The sequence below is a fragment of the Thermobia domestica genome, chromosome 7 (genome assembly GCF_964235325.1).
Source record: "Thermobia domestica chromosome 7, izTheDome1.hap1.1, whole genome shotgun sequence".
Taxonomy (NCBI): Eukaryota; Metazoa; Arthropoda; class Insecta; order Zygentoma; family Lepismatidae; genus Thermobia; species Thermobia domestica.
Genome location: NC_137460.1, coordinates 214,309,546 through 214,322,857, shown reverse-complemented (window position 1 = coordinate 214,322,857; position 13,312 = coordinate 214,309,546).

Sequence of the window (13,312 nt, the reverse complement as noted above, 5' to 3'; positions counted from 1 at the left end):
TCCCTGTAGCTGCTGTTGCAGAGAATTTTGAACAGACTGTTCTTGATGCTGCTCATGGTCATACCAGCAGAAGTTTGCTGCACTGTTAGATCAGTGTCCAGATTTTAGAGTGTTTTTTACGGACGGTTCTAAGGATGGTGATTCTGTAGGTTGTGCCTTTGTCACCGACGAGGGCAGCTCGGAATTTCATTTGCATCGTTTGTGTTCCGTGTTCACTGCCGAATTGACTGCATTTAAGCTTGCCTTGGACCATGCTCTCATGCTTTCATGCTTTCATTACGTCGTGTGCTTGTTTGCACCAACTCTAAGAGCGTGGTTCAGAGTCTACGGAATGCGTTCAGTATGAACTCCCTCGTGCAAGACATTCTTGTGAGATGACATCAGTTGCAACAACAGGGTTGTGTCGTGGTTGTCTGCTGGGTGCCGGGTCATGTCGGCATCCATGGAAACGAGCGTGGTGACACAGCTGCCAAGAACGCCGCCTTGTCCGGGGTTGCACTGGAGCATAGCCTTCCTTGCTCCGATCTTCAGCACCATTTCTATTTTTTGATGCGCTCTCAAGGCAAGCACATTGGGACCAGGCGATTGAAAATAAATTGCACGCAGTCAAGCCATTCCTAGGAGAGTGGCGTACGTCCTCGTCCGGTCGTCGTCGAGATGAAGTGCTCCTGGCGCGTTTGCGTATCGGACACTCTCATCTGACGCATGGCTACTTGCTGCGGAGATTAAACCGTCCGTACTGTGAGGAGTGTATAGTCCCGCTGAGCATTCAGTACATTCTTGTGGAATGCCCTGAATATTCAGCTCTCAGGGAACGTTTCAGATTGCCCTCTGTTTTTACCCACGCTTTGGGGGATTTACGTGATATCGTTCGCCGGGTACTTGAGTTTATTAATGCTTCTGGGGTTGGTCACGTTCCCTGAGCACTTTTAGTTTGTTTTCACTGCTTTATTGCTTCTGAATTTTTAATTTCTGTTAGCTTGTTTTTCTGTATATAGTTATTGTTATCTGTTTTACTTTATTAATTCTTTTATTTTCTCTTTTTCATTTTCTCCTTTTATTTAGCAGCACTTGTGTTTATTGTGCTCTAGTCGTTTAACCTGTTTGTCTTTATATCTTTTAGTCCAGAGCAACCGTGTTAATCGTGACGGGGACATATAGCATTGATGCTGACGTCCGCATTAGACCGCCTATTCAATCAATTCACTCAAAACTAGGGGATGAATATCTAACATTGTTGGATTCAGGAAGCTCTATCTGTGTAGTATCACAGGAAATAGCAAATAAATGGATAAATAAAGGCGTTAAATTAAAGAGAAGACTTTTAAAGATAGCTCTTGTCTCTGGAACGACGGAAACAGAAGGTTACATCATTGTATATGTTAATTTCTGCAAGTACAGGGTGAGACAAAAGTTTCACGTGCTCTTTTCGTGTACAAGACCTCTCATAGCTGGCAGAGCCTTTTTGTCTAACGCAAAAATCGCTCTTCATATTTCGGAATCCGGATGGTCAATCAGTAGCGGCGAGAATTCTATGTGTTTATTTGACATTCCTAAGGCTGAGAACGTACAAAAATGCTCGGAAGTCGCTGGCTTAGAGCCGGAAATTGATCAAATAACAGAAATGCTTAAGAACGTAGATTTGAAGCCAGATTTTTTTGAGCGTTTGAAGGAAATTCTTTCTGATAACAAAGATAAAAAGGAAACGAACCAGATAATTATCACCCAGAGTAACAATGTTACCAGACAAATCCATTAGAAATTTTTAAAAAACTAAAAATGTTATGCACTACGCAATTCTGTTTAATCTCGCTTTCACTTATAAACATTCAAGCAAATTCCACACTTGATTTCTGCCGTAAATTATGAACTTCATCATTGAGGGTTCTTACGTTACATCACCAACCATTGTTTTTAAAACTGACTAATCTAATCTACACTTGTTTCTGCAGTAAACTATGAACTCCATCATTGGGGGTTCTTAACGGACGTCACCAAGCATTTTCTTAAAGACTAACTTCTTTACGTAAGTAAATGGATAACTAATCTAATATACACTTGCTTCCGGAGTAAACTACAAACAGTACTAAATGAATCTTTCATCTGTGGCAGCTCTTAAGTCACCTCACCAAGAATTTTCAAAAAAAAAAAAAAAAATACTAACACTAGTCAAATATCTTCCGTGTGAATAAGACGCTACCTTGTTAAAGTGTCATATAAAGTTTTAAATTTTCACATATTCCTAGTTGTAATAATAATAATAATAGTCATTGGCGTCTCTGGCATATAAAATTTGGGGGGACATCAAAGGAAATGATCTAACTGCTAGTATGTCAGCGGAATTTTAGATTATGTCACTTCATTTTTTATTGATTTATTAAACAGATGTCCGTGACAGACTAAACAAAATTAAATTATGTCGCAACTATTCCAAAATATATTGAGACAATAAAATTAAAGAAAAAACTTCAACTCGAAAAAGCAAAGTCACACATACAATGACGTAAGAAATCCAGAATCATTTTAATCTATTTTAGTTACCTATTTTTAATGGTGATTGGATTAAAGCTCGTCCTGCGACGGTCATTGTCGGCAATAAATCTGTCCGCTAACTCGTCTAGGCTGAGAAGGTCCAGTAAATCAGGATGTGTGTGACAGATGATAACATGATTCAATCTCTCTTGTGTCATTGTGCTTCTTAAATATGATTTCAGTCTTCGAAGGGAGCTAAAACTCCGTTCAGCTTCACATGAAGAAGCTGGCAAACCAATCAAAATACGCAATAAGTTTTCGACGTTTTTAAACATAGCGTGAACTTCTGATTCCATTTCTCGTAATACTTTGCGAGCATCACTGACACAAGACACACCAGTCTCCTGCAGAAACATTTTTACCTCAAGAGAAAATGACGCGACATCTATTTTTGGATAATTTTCAAGTATGTCAACTTGTTCGACTACACCCGATAACAACGTATCTTCTAGTTGCCGAATGCGCAGGAAATCCGATTGAGTAAATCTTTATTCTAGGCCTTTTACAGCTGCATCAATGATGGCATAATATTCTTTCCTATAATACGCATTGACATCTTCAGGAACCCAATCTTCTACCGGCCTTGTGTACTTCTTTGGTACTCTCTTCATTCTTGGCAATGAAATGGGGTTCAAATTATATTTTTCTACTTTCTTATTAGCTTCTTGCATTACTTTTTCAAAATATTCTTCGTTGCGTAATTTCTGAATATTTTCTGAAACAATTTCAACACTTTTAATCAAGCCTGATACAGTTTGTTTCCGATTTCGAAACGACTTATTCAAAAGTTCCAGCATGCTAATTATTTTTTGTCCAAGTAATAGACCCAATAGTGTTGTGCCAATTTCGAAATGGGCTAGAACATCTGGAGCACTTGTAAGCATTTTTCGGTTTCAGAAATATCATGCAGAGTTTCTAGTATAATATCATACTTATCTAGAATTTCTCGAATGTGGCCACCTCTGTACAACCATCTTGTAGGACAAAGTGGTTTTATTCTAATTACAGTGCCTATTGGACCTTCAAATTTAGATTCAATTACAGCAACAAACTTTCCTCGTGCTATAAGTGTTTGAGAAAAAAAAACACCTAACTCATGAGTTCATTGTATTGCGTTTCTCGAAACGGCAGAAACTTCGCAACTTTCCTTCATCACCAAATTGACACAATGAGCACCACAATGTACAAATAATGCTAATGGCTGTCTGGTTTTAATTATAGATTGCACTCCATTATAGATACCACTCATATTGGCAGCGCCATCGTACATCTGTCCCCGAAGCATACTGATTGGCAAATTTAGTCTAGCTATTACATCCAATACAATAGACGCTATAGAGTGACCTATTGTATCTGTTGCACTGTGAAGTCCAAGAAAACTCTCATGTGGTTCAAGATCTTCGTCCACCCACTGAATGCATATACTTAATTGTTCAACACCACTTACATCGCAGGTACAGTCGCAAATAACAGAAAAAAGGGGGATCTTGGGAACGCACACTGTCACAAATACATCTAACAATTTCACTTGCCATCGTACTAAGCATTTCATTCTGAATTGTTCCGGAAGTAAACGTTTCTCTGCTTGTTTATCCAGTTATTCACAGCAACAACACCTCTGATCGCAGCTTTAATAAGCAATGTAGGTTACCACTATCTGACTCCCTTCTTGCCAAACCCTGCCTACCTAAAAATCTAACCGAACTAAGGATTTTTAGAAGGCATTGTTTTAGCTACTTTCTGCTCTTGTTGTTTAACAGAACTTAGTTGCATTTCGATTGGCTGACTTAATTGATGATAACTTAAAACAGCTTGCTTATGAGAATCGGACTTTTCGTGAGATCGAAAATTTTCTAGTGCTTTTTTCCAATTTGTGAAACCCTCCGTAGTGAAGGGGTCTTCAATTTTTTTTTTTTTTTTTTTTTGCAAGTAACTTGTTCGGATTTAAATGACAATAACGATTGCAGTATAACATACAATTCCGTTTACGTTTTGTTCAATAGTTAACCATTTGAAGTCTTTAAACCAAGATACCTGAAAATGAAGGGTTCGTCATTTTAATTTTTAAACAGGGAAGTCCTCTGGCAGTTGAACTGGCTGACTAGGAAAGACGTTCTTGTTTGTATCACTAATATACACACTTGGGCCTGCACTTTCAGGAACACACTGTACTCTAGTTTGTACTTCAACCTTACTATCATGTTGTGTATTTGTTGTTCCTTCCTCGCACTTACGTTTCTTAATTCTAACAACGAACTTATCCATATTTTACACGACAACCGAACATAACACTATGAAATACTATAAAATGAACACAAGATGTCTGAAGGGAATTATCATAACATAACAAATATCCGTCCCGATAACCGCCACACTCACACAGAAAACAGGAACTGCTCCAACAGCCGCACTTGGAAACTTAATATTATTGTCCTGCTGCAATGAGTGATCAAGCCTCTGAGTCAGCTTCTGACCAAACTAATATTGTAGGCTATATTTATCAAAATGCTTGCATATCACAGTTATAACCAGAAAGAAAAAAATAAATGCAAAGAAACAGTCTCGCTAAAGCCTCTGTTGGTTGTCATCGAAGAGGTGTGGAAGGTGGTTGGCGCCTCGTTAGAAAAAAACCATGCATAAAATGTACAGTCAGTCAACTCTGTTTTCGTACTTAGAAAAGCGAAGTATTGACGTTCTATGACATTCAGTGTGGCGAGATTTGCGTGCTTAAATCTTGTATTTGGAATCCAATTCACTTTTGAGCAACTTTCAAAGTGGATTTCGTCGTTTCCGATCCACTACAGACAATCTCGTATATCTTGAGGGTTAGCTTCAAGATGCCTTTCTCAACGGTGAATATCTTGTAGCTATATTTTTCGACTTAGAGAAGGCGTATGACACCACATGGCGTTACGGGACCCTAAAACAATTGTATGACTGGGGTCTTCGTGGGCATATTGCCCAATTTATCTCGAATTTTCTTCCCGATCGACACTTTAGAGTGCGTGTGGGATCTAATCTTTCAGAGCGCTTTGTACAAAATAATTGTGTTCCACAAGGCAGTGTCCTTAGTGTCACGTTGTTTGATGTCGCCGTCAACAGCGTTCTTTCGCAGACCCAGGCTCCAGTGTCTGGTTTACTTTATGTTGTCGATCTTGTCATTTTCTGTCGCTCCCACCACCTTCGCGGTATTACTCGACAGCTTCGACTGACTGTCAATCGTCTTGTTCGCTGGTCGAATGAGACTGGATTTCGCTTTTCCACAGAGAAATCCGAAAATGTTTACTTCTGCCGGCAGCGTACTTGCCTTGTTGACCCGGACTTGTACGTCGATGCCACCCGTTTGCCCTTCGTATACAGCCCGTTTCTTGGGTCTGGTCTTTGACCGTCGCTTGTTGTGGGCACCACATACCATGTACCAAGCTCTCACGCTTTCATTACGTCGTGTGCTTGTGTGCACCGATTCTCAGAGCGTAGTTCTGATTCTACAGAATGTGTTTATTATGAACTCTCTGATGCTGGACATTCTTGTGAGATGCCATCGATTGGAGCAACAGGGTTGTGTTGTCGTTGTCTGCTGGGTGCCAGGTTATTTCAGCATCCGGGGAAACGAACGTGCTGACACAGCCGCTAAGAACGCCGCCTTGGCCGAGTTGCACTGGAGCATAGCCTTCCTTGCTCCGATCTTCATTCGTATTTGTATATACTGATGCGCTCTTACTGTCAAGCAGATTGGGAGCAGGCCATCGAAAATAAATTACACACAATCAAGCCACTCCTGGGAGACTGACGTTAGTACTCAACCCATCGTCGTCGAGGTGAAGTGCTGCTGGTGTGTTTGCGTATCGGACACTCTCATCTGACGCATGGCTACTTGCTGCGGAGGCTGAACCGTCCGTACTGTGAGGAGTGTATATTCCCGCTGAATATTCAGCACATTCTTGTTGAATGTCCTGAATACTCAGCTCTCAGAGAACGTTTCAGAATGCCTTCTGTTGTTACCCGCGCTTTGGGGGACTCAAGTGTTATAGTTCGCCGGTACTTGAGCTTGTTCATGCTTCTGGGGTTGCTCACGTTCTCGAAGCTCTTTTAGTGTGTTGCCACTGTTTTATTGCTGCCTCGGCATGATTTACGTTTGTCTGTGAATTCGAAACAGCAAACTAGTTCCCAGGTGTACCAGCAAGAGTTTGCCGCAGTGTTAGATCAGTGCCCCGATTTTAGTGTGTTCTATACGGACGGTTCTAAGGATGGAAATTCTGTAGGCTGTGCCTTTGTCACCGACGAGGGCAGCTCAGAATTCAATTTGCATCACCTGTGTTCCGTGTACACTGCCGAATTGACTGCACTTGGGCTTGCCTTGGACCATGCTCTCACGCTTTCATTACGTCGTGTGCGTGTTTGCACCGATTCTCGGAGCGTGGTCCTGAGTATGCAGAATGCCTTTGGTATGCGCTCTCTCGTGCAGGACATTCTTCTGAGATGCCATCGATTGCAGCAGCAGGGTTGTGTCGTCGTTGTCTGCTGGGTGCCGGGTCGTGTCGGCATCCGGGGAGGCGAGCTTGCTGATACAGCCGCCGGGAGCGCTGCCCTGGCCGGGGTTGCGCTGGAGCATGGCCTTCCTTGCTCCGATCTTCGTTCCTATTTTCACATCTTGATGCGCTCTCACTGGCAAGCCGATTGGGACCAGGCCATTGAAAATAAATTGCATGCAGTCAAACCACTCCTAGGTGAGTGGCGTACGTCCTCGTGCCATCGTCGTCGAGATGAAGTGCTCCTGGCGCGTCTGCGTATCGGACACTCTCATCTGACGCATGGCTATTTGCTGCAAAGACTGAACCGTCCGTACTGTGAGGAGTGTATAGTCCCGCTGAGTATTCGGCACATTCTTGTTGAGTGTCCTGAATACTCAGCTCTCAGAGAACGTTTCGGATTGCCTTCTGTTCTTACCCGCGCCTTGGTGGATTCAAGTGATATAGTTTGAGGGTACTTGACTTTGTTAAAGCTTGTGGGGTTGCTCACGTTCTCTTAGCTGTTTTAGTGTGTTTTCGCTTTTTATTGCTGCTAAATTTTTACCTTTTGCTAGCTTTTATTGTTTTCTCTATATTGTTATTGTTATCTGTTTTAGCTTATTTATTCTTTTATTTTCTCTTTTTCGTTTTCTCTTATTATTTAGCAGCACTTGTTTATTGTGCTTTGGTATTTTAAGCTTTTTCTGTTTACGTTTTTAATCCAGAGCAACCGTGTCAGTCGTGACGGGGACATATAGCCTCGTTGCTGACGTCCCCATTAACCCCCATTCATTCATTCATTCATTCACTGTTTTATTGCTGCTGAATTTTTAATTTGTTAGCTTTTATTGTTTTTCTATATATTGTTATTGTTATATATTTTAATTTATTTATTCTTTTATTTTCTATTTTTCGTTTTGTCCTTTTATTTAGCGGTACTTTCGTTTATTGCACTCTACTCTTTTAGCCTGTTTCTCTTTACATCTTTTAGTCCAGAGCAACCGTGTTAATCGTGACGGTGACATATAGCCTTGATGCTGACATCCCCATTGATCCCCCTAATCAATCAATCAATCCTCATATGCTTGTAATCCCATCACCGACAAAAATGTAGATACTTTCCTGTCCTCGGGTAGTGCGGACAATAGGAATACATCCTCGAATCTTTTTACATATTCATGACAACCACTAAGGTTCGGAGACATCAACTTCTCAAATAATGCAATCGTATTTTGTTTTGTATCTTCTCCAAGCTAACTACTCAGCAAATGATTCATACTCAAACCACTTTAATCACTTAAAACTACTACCAAAACCTCAGCCACATATGGCTCAATTCTTCCAACTCAACCTAATTTTCATTACAAACTTAAACATGAATATAGTTACTTCTTTCAATTGTTTTTGCTATAAATCAACATCTTGCCCGATAAAACGTACGAAACACTCACATAAACCCTAATATTCTTTCGAGGAGAGTTGTCCAATAGCAGGAAGACTGGAGGAGATGGTCCCAGCGGTTGGTTGAAGGAAACTTCAGAAAAGAAGGCCATTTTAGGATTAGAATTAGTAAGGTCACAAGGCAAACGTTCGGAGCTCAAGAGAGTTAGCACCGAGTATAAGTTACTGTCTGATACCGAAGGAGAGAAAGTTGAGGTTCTTGAGGGGAGAAATCGGAGCAATAGGCATATGGGTACAAAACTAAGATGTGGAGGGACGGATGGAGAAATCAAGATGCATACTACGTCTCCAAATAAGAAAAAGAATAGAGAACATAATTCGGAATTTAGCTTGAAGCAAAAATATTACAATGTATGTTTAGGGAGTTCATGTGTAGAGAACAGAAGATGCAGAAGTTAGACGTTGGAATAATTGTAGTAACTGGTGCCAGCTCATGGCAATGTAAAATTATTGTTAAAAGAAGAAAAAGAGTGATGTGTTTGTGATAGATTTTACAGCTTTATAAAGTGTATTGGTTCTTACATCTAAATTTTATATATGCGTTATAATTTATATCAGTTTATGTGGCAATTCAAAATGGTATTTAAGTGCACGTCTGCTACATGCTAATTGGTGTTAAATTATTTGGTATACACTATTTATATGGAATAAAGTTTAGGTGTCGTTAAGCCTAAAAAATAAGCCTAACATTATAAGTAGGTGATACTGCATAAATAACATTTAGGAGCAGTAACCCATAAAAGTTTCTACATGATAACAAGTAGTTCAACCTTGAAGATGTCAGAGAAGCCAGTGTTATACAATTTACATGAACAGAGATACTTTTCATATTACTTCTGGTTTTAGTTAGTTATTTAAGTGGAGCGGAAGAATATCAAACATCAAACTCTTAATTTCCTTTTCGACATTATTAATTGAGCGACAAAGCTCCAATCTTTGCTCTTCCGAAACAATGAAGTTAGTGCGCTACACTGCGGCTAGCGCTGATACAGAAAATTTCAGTTGACAAACCAGTATGGAATTAACCAAAACTCAGAAACAACATTAAGGCTTGAGATACCTGCTGCTGAACAATTGTAGCCCACTGAAGGTAATGCATTCACATAATGTAAAATTATTAGATTAATAACATTATGGTGCGTTGCTGCCGCGAGCAGAAGTGTTAGGTTTCTTCAGTATACGGTGTCGTGGATTTGGTCAAAGCAAAATTAAGCTATTTACAGAAATCAGAAGCATATAGATATTGAATCCAAGTAATCCTATAAACTTAATAATACACTGTACCTCAAAGGATGAACACTAAATTATACCAGAAGTCTAATACCTATTCAACTCAATTCCTGGAAAAAATATTTTTTATATTATGGATGAAAATGTTATTGAGAAACTAGAACCGAGTGTCGTCAGAGAAAATAAAAAATGCTGATATTTTGTTTTCATTAATAGTAAAAATATTTGGTATGAAAGGTGAAATTTACCACCCTAGGCCCCAGCCTACTTAACCTATTTAGAAATTTGGTTCTGTTCATTCGCCTTAGGTTGTAGTTCTTGCTCACTTTCAAAGTCTTCTTGGCGAGTTTCTACTTACGTCGAGTTCTTCTCGGTCAGTTTGATAATCGAGATCTGGCTGATAATCTGAAGGAACGGTTTCTAGGGGTCTACGAAGTGCCTTTTGTTGTTGGTAGTCCATCATTCTGAGAAAAGGCAAAATGCATTACTTTGTTTTCATAATAACCATTTATGAAAATACTATACCATAACAATCAACTGATTGGTGCGATGTTTAAATGATCAATTCGCATGCTACGGTTCAGTACATAAATGCGTAAAGTATGATTCTGAGTCCACGTCAAATTGAACGATAGCGGGAGTGTTAAAAAATTCGATTAGCCTGATCTAAGAACTTTCCTGAACGGCCGTGTCTCAGTAGTAGCTGTTTGCTTAGAACGTATGGTGCGAGTTCAATTTGCGGTACCGGCATCCTGATTGAAGTTTTTCCTGGTTTCCCTCCGTTACATCAGGTACGGTACATTCAATAAGGCCAGGACTGAATCTTTTACACATTTTTCCTCCTCTCTGGCATTTACAACTTAATCTAACCTAACCTCCTTTAAATGTCAAATAAAATTCTATGTTTTAACCTATGAATGGTAATAGAACTGCCTTTTGAGCAGAGCTCATGTTATGATAATCACATCTTCAATTAGACACATTGTAATAAGGGTACACGAAGTTAGGGCCCAAAATTACTTAGATTATGTAATTGCCAAAAGATTTCATAATACGCCAAATTTCTAACAAATAGCCCATAATTTACATTTGATATAAGAAAGGCTCAATACAATTTTCGCTGCTTGGATAATCTGCACTATTTACACCTAGATAGATCAACTATGATGTGTTTAAATATACAGTTAAAAATGACAGAGCAGCAACTACAATACAAAAAACAAATGAATACCAACCGCAACCCGAGACCGTATTGCACTTACGAAAGGTTAAGGCGTATCCCAATTTTAATGCCAAATGTGGGTTGTCAAATAAATGTGTCTTCTCGAAAGCCACAAAATTTACGTATTGCTTTTGTCACTAGAGAAAACTTCGTACGATATAAAACAGTCATACAAGGTATATTTTCTTTTTATAATTTTCTGCTCATATATATTTTAGGCTTAGGCTTATGTATATATTTAGGCTTACATATGCAGATGTTCCTTATGGCCATGTCTTTGATAGAGTTACTTTTGTTATAAGAAAATGTACTTATCACTACTTACTGCTAATGTTATGGTACCAGTGATCGATCAGTGATCGCAGCACGAAGTTCATTTACCAAAGTCTGCTTTCTCCTTTTTAGACAACATCCTTTAGTTCCTTCACTATTACTTACGCAATTTTTTGATGTCGCCACAAGTCCTCGATTACAGAAGCTCAAACAAATTCTGTCAGGAATGTACTGGTCAACCAGGATATGTTTCTTTTGCCTTTTTACTGGAATAATAGTTCTATGGTTATTCAGAATTACTTGTTTATTGTAATTCAAATTTCCAGCATAACGTTTTTTCTTTCAATTAAATAATTTCATTGCACAGATCCTTTCGGATAATTGTAACACAACTTCCTTTTCTGTAATAAGCTGTGTTATTAATTTAGAATAAACAAACAATCTGTTCTTTTGTCATGAGTACGATAGTTGATCCCTAATACACTTCTGTTTGTATTCACAGCAACTTTCGAATTTAATGTAGATGTAATTTTAGCACTGAGGACGGTCGCTTGATCTAATAATGTTTCATGTGTGTTCTTTGAGGACAAACTATTCATTGTAGTGTTAGAATTTATGTCCATTACATTTACGGTATACTTTTTCTGGATACTATCATGAATTTCTGATAAAAATTTGCCGATTAATATTTCACTGCCCGAATTATGTTCTTGAACATGTTGGTTTTGATGCTTTGAGTCTGTGAGAATGAGCAGGCGTACAAAAGTTAATTGCGAAAAAAAAATGTTTTGTTTTTATTTTTAGTCGAAGTAACAGAAATTAATGTACTGTCTGTTGCCCTACACATATGCTCATCTACAGCTGAACTCATACCAATTGGTAAAAATCTAAGATCTATCTACGTAGGATCTACAGTCGAATCATCAGAATCTAGAAGTTCTAACACTACATGATTCATTAACCCTTTATGGACGGAATTATTTTCCTGTTGAAGAAAAAAGTTATTTTCGGTATCAATTGTTTAATGAAGTACTAATATAAACATACAAAAAAGAAAGAAATCGGACCTGTAATTACACAACGAGTTTTTTCAAGTGTTACAAATATGTAACATTCTGCTATAATGAGTGCCGTACTTTCTACACTTGTTTCATCATGCAAGTCCTTTCCTAATTCGGTATGGATTGTTAGAAAGCAGTTTCGCTTCTTTTGTAAGCACAAGCTTACGTTACATTTTTAACACATTATTTGTTGGATTCCCTTGCAGTGGGGTCTTTTTCATCTTCCTCTTTCCTCTGCTACTATTGGCCAATGTCCAATTCCATCTGTCCTTATTTCCTTCTGTGGGATTGGCTTCGAAGCATGTCCTAAAGCTTTCTTTGCTTGATATTCAATGTCGATACTTCCAGAAGGTCTTCCTCTCTTTCTGGTGACACCTCTCCCTGCATTACGTAATGCCTCATCTATGGATGCTTTAAAGATATAAAGTGGTTCTTGGTTCTTTTGAGGAACGCCAAAAAATTTACAATCTCTTCTGTTTAGAAGCCATCCTGTAACGACAGCCATGTCCAGGAAGTGGAAAAATAGGCGCATGTAGTATTTCTTGAACCTTAGTGTGGTTCGGTATAGTGATAGAAGTGAGTCCAGCAAGTCAATTCCCCCCATAAATTTATTGTATATTAAAAATATGAAAGGACAGCAAACTTCAATTCTGGTTTTCGTTGACCTGTCCCAACGTTTTACTTTCCCACAAGGCTCAGCTGACGCAAATGTGGATGTAAGAACCACTGGTCGATTTCCATCCATTTCACAACACGAACTTCTTGGCCATTAATTGTTCCTTCTTTCTCTACGTATGTTCCTCTACCCTTCGCTTTCAGTTCTTGGTCAGATGGGAGCTTACATCCCCGTAACCGATTTGCTCTAACTGTTCCTAGGCACTATATTCCTTTCTTTCCTAGTTCCACAATTAACTCAAGTGAATTGAACCAATTATCAAAATATAGTAAGTGATTCACATTTGTAGGAATAACTTCGGCTAAACGAAGCACTACATTTGAACTTACCCCCATATCTTTCATCCCTG